Source organism: Phocoena phocoena, chromosome 1, assembly GCF_963924675.1.
Source record: "Phocoena phocoena chromosome 1, mPhoPho1.1, whole genome shotgun sequence".
NCBI classification, from domain to species: Eukaryota; Metazoa; Chordata; class Mammalia; order Artiodactyla; family Phocoenidae; genus Phocoena; species Phocoena phocoena.
The window spans coordinates 106704933-106712060 of record NC_089219.1 but is presented as its reverse complement, the minus strand read 5'-3'; the positions used below and the strand labels follow the sequence as shown (position 1 = coordinate 106712060).

The 7128-nt window shown below is 44.2% G+C and overlaps 1 non-coding gene across 1 annotated transcript; it reads right to left on the bottom strand.

Moving 5' to 3' along the window:
• Nucleotides 1–6544: 6544 nt before the first annotated feature.
• Nucleotides 6545–6708, bottom strand: LOC136140711 (U1 spliceosomal RNA). Its single transcript, XR_010657651.1, has one exon. It is a non-coding gene; the product is annotated as a U1 spliceosomal RNA (small nuclear RNA).
• Nucleotides 6709–7128: the final 420 nt, after the last annotated feature.

Here is a 7128-nt window from a genome sequence, read left to right as displayed (position 1 = left end):
TCCTGAAAAATGAACTCAGTTGGAATCTGAGGCCAAGGAATGTAGGAGAGCATTGTAGTGAATAAACTTTGGGCCAGATTTATGAAGACCCAGGGAAATACACAAGAATCCAATATAATCATTGCTTCAGACAAATCTAATTGAGAAGGCAAGTTATTTATATGAGAGTGCCAGAGAAAGACCAAAAAATCCTTAGGGCCAGTGGGAAAGAAGTCCATGCTGGAGTAGATGGAGAGAAGAAAAAGAATGGTGTGAAATAGTGTAGGTCTACTGAGTAGTTCTAAATCATGCTATTATAAAATAAAAACTGGGTGAGTTTTTTTCTGTGGTGCGCGGGCCTCTGTGCTGTGGCCTCTCCCGTCGCGGAGCACAGGCTCTGGACGCGCAGGCTCAGCGGCCATGGCTCAGGGGCCCAGCCGCTCCAAGGCATGTGGGATCTTCCCGGACCGGGACACGCACCCGTGTCCCCTGCATCGGCAGGTGGACTCTCAACCACTGCGCCAACCAGGGAAGCTCCGTCTTTTTTTTTTTTTTTTTTAAATGAGGGAACCGGCGGTAGGAGCTGGAGGAGGGGCCCACCGGGCCCTTTAGACCCCCTAGTGGCACAGGATGGCTGCCCCACCCTGGGAGTGCCAGCAGCCTCCCTGCTGAGGCCCGAGGGTATGCCCAGGCTGCCCCCAGAGCAGGGTCCATGACACACTGGCTTAAATCTACAATTACATATATTCAATGATGACCAGCTGTACAAAACTCAAAGTTTCCTCAGTCAGCTCTTGATGAGTGGAGTTTATCCTTAAAGATTCCTGATGATGGAATGAGGACTCCCTAAGTATGGCATATTTAATACTTGTTTTCTATTGCTTTGATACATGGACAGCTTGACTGAATACGAAGGACTTGTCCACAATGAACTTATTGATTTTTAAAATAATATGGTCTCAGTTTTTATGTTCTGTTGAGATGTAGAATATAAACTTATTTTCTTTTCATTGATGGCAAAGGGTGGTCTGGAGCTTCACGGGAAATTTTTTCTTTTTTTAAAAAAATCTTTTAGCTCTAATAGGAGTTGACCATTCCAGTTCTGTTTCTCCCAGGTCTCTATGACTTTCTCTCTGATCCTTTCTCATTATCTTTTATTCATTTCTATTCTGTTTGATACTTTCATTTTTTAGTTCAATGTCCCTTATAATTTTAGATAAATATCATCCCTTATGTACCTTGTCATTTAGCCTCTTTTTCAGAGAATTTTCTGTTCCTTCAGTTTTTTCTAATCTCTGCCAATTGTAATTTCTCATTTCTTCTTTCTTGTCTACTTCTATTTTGTGCTGTGTATTTCTTATGTGAAATTTTGGAGCTTTTACCCACGTATTTGTGTGTGTGTGTGTGTGTGTGTGTGTGTGTGTGTGTATCTACAAATACTTTGTTCAGAAACAATTCAGATACGGATGCCATTTTACATTTTTCCTATGTTTTGTGATTGATTTTTGTGAGTGTGTGTGATTGATTTTGAAGGGAACCTTTTTATGAGCTGAAAAATTTGACTCTCTATGTTCTTTTTTCTTCTGTCACCTTGGAATAAATGTCTGCTGTATGATTTTCATTTTAACGTGACTAGGTGTACCTGAATGAGAAACTGCAGTTCTACGTAGGAACAGATGAGTGCTTTGAGTGGCTTAGTCGATTTCTTAGGTCTAGATGTCTCTGTCTTGTGTAGTTACTCTAGCAGATGTAAGGTTTTTGGGGAAAGCCATGGTGTGTCTCCTGATTCTGGGATTCTGTTTCTTCCAGTAGGATCTTTAATTTCTACCAGTTGCTTCATTCTTTTTCTTCACCACAAGCATCCAAAGGATGTTACCTTCAGCTTGGTCTCACACCTGATCCCAGTAATTGTGCCTCCCCAAGACTGTTATGCTCTGGTCCTCTGCACTGTCGAACCCCTTCCTGTCAGTTCCCCAGACACCAGAGCTTTAGTCGACCAGGTCTCATGCATCCTCCGAGTTTATCCACATACTTTTTCTGTGAGTAATTTTACCAGGGTTCCCTCCTGAGTATGCCCTCCCTCTGACCTCTCCTCTATGTGCAGAGTCTTTGCTGCTCCCTCTACTGCTGTGTGGCTCCCAGACCTGGGTTAAAAACAAACCAGTTGGAGTCCACAGTGTGCTCTGGCCCCTGGTTGTTTGGGGCAGGGTTTTGAGTGGTGTCCTTGACTCTCTATGTTAGTCCCTAGCCCTCTGAAATGCATGTGGAGATTCAGCTGCCATTATCCTAGGTGGACCTGTGCTCTCCTATCATTCTTTTTCAAATGCAGATTTTCAATAGTACACAAAATAGACAGAATTATATAACAGAATATCCCCATCTTTGTCAGCCACGATCAACAAATACCAACTTATGGCTGAATTTGTTTTACTATAATCCACTCACTTACCTTTTCCTATGTTCTTCAAAGCAAATCTCAGACATCACATTTCATCTGTAATTAGTTCAGCATGTTTCCCTAAATGAGGACTCCTTTTGAAAGTATTATCGTCATAGCATTATAATTATTCATAAATTAATTCAAAATCTTTAATATCATAAAATAGTGTTCAAATTTCCCGTTATTGTTTTTGTTAGTATTCTTTCTTGGGATCCAAATAAAATCCACAAACTGTGGATATGTGTTTAAGTCTTTTACATATGTTTCCCCTCAGTTTCTTCCTCCCTCCCTCCCTTCCTTCCTCCCTCTGTTCCTTCCTTCCTCCTTCTCTCTCTTGCTCTAGCTCTCTCTTGCTGTCCTTTTTTTCTTTTTTTTTTTTAATCATTCATTTGTTGAAGAAACAGTTGTTTGTTCTGTAGCATTCTGACAATCTAAATTGTATAACTGGGTGTACTTTAATCATTTCTTCTGTCCTCCATACTTTCTTTTTGGTGGTAGAATCTACAGCAGTGCTGTAATGTAATGAAAATGCAAGTCACATATGTAATTAAAATTTTTCTAGTAGCCACAATGAAAAGTAAAAGCACACAACAATACAATCTTCTACATAGCTAATTAATACTACACATTAAAGGAAATATAATTCTACCAAAGTTTTAAAGTTGTGTTTAATAGAAGAATATTGTGCATGTCTTCAGCTTTTAGGTTTACATTCACATGAATTATAAATTAAATATAATTAAAGTCCACTTCCTCAGTCCTCCTAGCCATATTCTAAGTGTTGAACAGCCATATGTGTCTAGTGGCCCCTATTTTGGACTGGCAGATACAGAGACTGATGAGATTCACGTCTGTAGATTCACATTTGCTCTCTTGGCAAGAGTACCTCAGAAGTGGTGTATGCTCTCTGATCAGGAGGCACATCAAGTCCTGTGTGTCTCTTCTAATAATATTAGCAGCCCTCGGACTTCAAGGCCTAGATCCATTAACTGATTATGTGGAGTAAAAGGGTGATATTCCGTGGTCATGTATTATTTAAGTGGAACACTTGTATAAAAAGAAACTTCCCCTAAACACTAAATACTGTTTAGTTACTTAGTGGTACCCTCTGTAAAGAAAACTGCAGCTTAATGAGCAATTCCCCAAGCATCCTCTGTGGTCACCAGTTAATTTCTTTTTTTTTTCCCCTGTGCTAATATGAATTCAAAGTTTCAAACACATTGAAGTATTTCAATTCATGGCAATATAGTCTTTACTGATACTCCAATTATCCTCTCTTTCAGTAGTGAAAGTGACTTTAAGCTGGCTCCTTCATCCTTTTGATAAGATCCTAATAGTCTTTGAGAACTTTCCTGATATCAGTATGACAAGGTGCTTCTGTCTCATCCTGAATATTTTCTGCCCCTGACCTGGACTCAGTCATTTCTCTAAGAATCTCTGGTTTCTTTTTATGCAAAACGTTATTCCCAAATCAAATTGTGTAACCTAAAGATTCTCATTGGAATTGGTTTCTTTCTGGACGTTTCCAGTGGACAGAGCTAGGAAATACTCATATTTGTATTTATGTATTCACATATATTCACATTCACAATTCAAATTCAGAACTACAGGCTTTTTTTTTTTTTTTGTGGTATGCGGGCCTCTCACTGTTGTGGCCTCTCCCGTTGCGGAGCACAGGTTCTGGACGCACAGGCTCTGGACGCACAGGCTCAGCGGCCATGGCTCACAGGCCCAGCCACTCCGCGGCATGTGGGATCTTCCCGGACCGGGGCACGAACTCGTGTTCCCTGCATCGGCAGGCGGACTCTCAACCACTGCGCCACCAGGGAAGCCCGAACTACAGGCTTTTTATTGAACGTCTTTCATCTGAATCTCTTTTCTCTAATACCAGTATTTTTGTTTTTAAGTACACTGGGCGTAATAGAAATACAATATCTTTTACAGTCTCCTTTGTTTTCTCCCGCATTATACAGACAAAAGAATAAAGAACTACCAACAATGCCAATAATAACACAACTGAGAAAAGCAGTTTTAAAAATTTTGTCACAGTCCTGGGGTATATATAAATTATTGTGTTTTATGGTCTTTTCGGAGAGTTCTTATCCATATGCTTGTTCCACAAAAGGCATACACAGGTTCATTTGTTACATTGTGTTTTCAATGTCTAGAAGTGACATTTAAAAGATTAATTTGATAATGATAAAAAATGAATGTGGTTTCCAACTCAAATCTAACCAAACAAGGCATATTCACTATAGTCTAGCCTTGACTTAAGATCTGCAAGTGTCTCAAAGGCCTGGGTGGAGGTGGGTCAGGGATCCCTGCTGTCCTCGGACACCGGAATCCTTGGCCTTCCTCCTTCTTCTGGCCGACCTTGGAATGAAACGACGAGATTTCCTGGAGTCAAGGCTCAAATCTTAGCCTAACAGCGGCTTTCCTTGTCCAATTTAGACTTCAGAGTGAGAAATTCTGAAAAAAATCGGTACAAAATGGAATAGAATCAATTAAAATTCGGAATAAGGTAGGGCACCTGAATACAATACAGTACTTGCCATCCAGGCCTGGAAACCTCGACCCGAAAGCTAAGACGCTGTCACCCTGGCTGCTCAGCGACGTCACAGCTCCGCACCGCGACCCTTTTACTCACAGGAACACGCGCGCAGTTAGTTACAAGACGTGCGGTGCGAAGCCCCCTCGCGGGGCAGGACGCAGTGGGCGCAGCCTCTGTTTTTTGCCCCCGCGACGGGGTGCCACAGGCTTGGTCGCTGCGCGCCTGGCCCGGGGCCTCCGATGGCCAGCGACGGGCAGAGTCGCCGGGGCCCAGCGGAGATGCCGCGGGCTCGTCTCCGCACCTGCCCGCCCCGTCCGTATGGAGCGCGCGGACCGCCCCTCTCCGGGACGTGGGAGTGGGAAAGCACGTCCCGTCTGAGAAGTAAAAAAAAAATCCTCTTCTAGTAAAAGAGAAAGGTCCCACCGAGATTTGAACTCGGATCACCTGCATTCAGAGTCCACAGTGCTCACCATTACATCACGGAACCCTCTGCCTCCTACTCTGCTGCTCCGGCCGCTGAGCCAGGCCGCGCACAGCCCCGCGGACCCAGGAGCGGCCTCCCGCCGAGCGCTCTCGTTAATCCCGCCCCGAGCCTGCGATGGCAGGAGGCGCCTGACTCGCGTGCTCGCAGCCGTCTTAGGTTTCTACCTGGTGAAAAGACACGAAATCCGTTCTAAACGAACGACAAGCAAATGCGTTTAGGGCTTCTCCCCACTCCACCTGCGCTCTGAGCGATCCTAGTTTTTTGTCCTGAGAAAATCCTCGCCCCAGAACACAAAACTGTTATTCTCCTCTTCTCCCAGTTGCTCTCTTACCGCTGCTCTGGAAGGTCGGAACATGCTCAAACAGACTTCGAGATGCCGTGAGATGTTCCTTTTTTTGAGATCGCGGGGCGCTGGCAGTTTCATTTGAGCAGAAAGTGTTCTACTTCTGTTAATATCGGATCGGAACCGAAAACGTTTGATTACATGGTACCCAGCACCTCCGCTATAATCGTGCGTCAGAGAAACACAGTGAAAACAAATTCCACGCAGGAAAATAATTTATCACAGATCCGAATAGAAAAACGTCACTACACCGGCAGACTCCACAATAGTACGAAAGAGGGGGATAGGGGAAACGGGACGGGAAGCATATTGGGGAACCTGTAAATTACACGGAAAAGATAATCCGCACCACCCCTATTGCAACGTAGTAAATAAAAACAAGGCGATTCTAACTTAACATATCTTACTTTCGAATTTACTTAATGTATATAATTTGTTTCGAGTTCATGCATTTACTTTTGATATGCGCTCGTTTTTTCTGCCTGCGTGCGGGTGTCTGCAGTATGAGAGAGTCTTTTCTGTTCTTGGAAAATACAGACTTCCAACACGGAAATTCAGTGTCTATAGCTAAGAAGCTTTCTTTTATCCGTAGTGGTTGGGTGATTTTACCACACGTCCAATGTTTTTTTCCCGTACTAGTAGTCATGTTTCATAGCTTCCAGACGACGAAAAACACCACACTCACAGAAATCATTATGTTTCTTGTTCAGTTTAACTAGTTAGATCTGGTTTTGTAACACGAATTGCTGGGGGAAAGCGCGCACGCAGTCCCCCACTACCACAAATTATGCAGTCGAGTTTCTCCCATTTGGAGAAATCGCAGGCGTCAGCACACTCGCAGTGCAATGAGTGAGCCTCGTCCTAGGAAAACCACCTTAATGATCATGGTATCTCCCCTGCCAGGTAAGTATGAGTTCTGTTTCCCGCCACCCAGTACAGCCTTAGACGCCTACACTGTACGCACACGCTCCCCACCCACCCTCCGCACCCCCTCCCCTTCCACGCCTCTCAGCCCCTCCAAACGACTCTGCTAATAAAATCCAAGCAACTCTGCTAATAAAATCCAAGCAACTTCTCCGGAAAACTTCCACAGCCCGGGAAGTGTCTCGCGGGGAATTGTACCCATAAGCTGCAAGATTTACATAAGCCAAGCCCCATTCCTGACCTCTAAGGCGGCTCCTCTCCTCCAACCCCCGCCCTGTCCCCGCCCTGCCGAGATGACCAATGGGCGGGCCGGCTGCTGAAGGGGAAGTAACGTCACCATGTCCGCCCACTTCGGGAGCCCACCAAGCCGAGGTAACACGCCTCTTACCCTTTATCTGAGATACAGC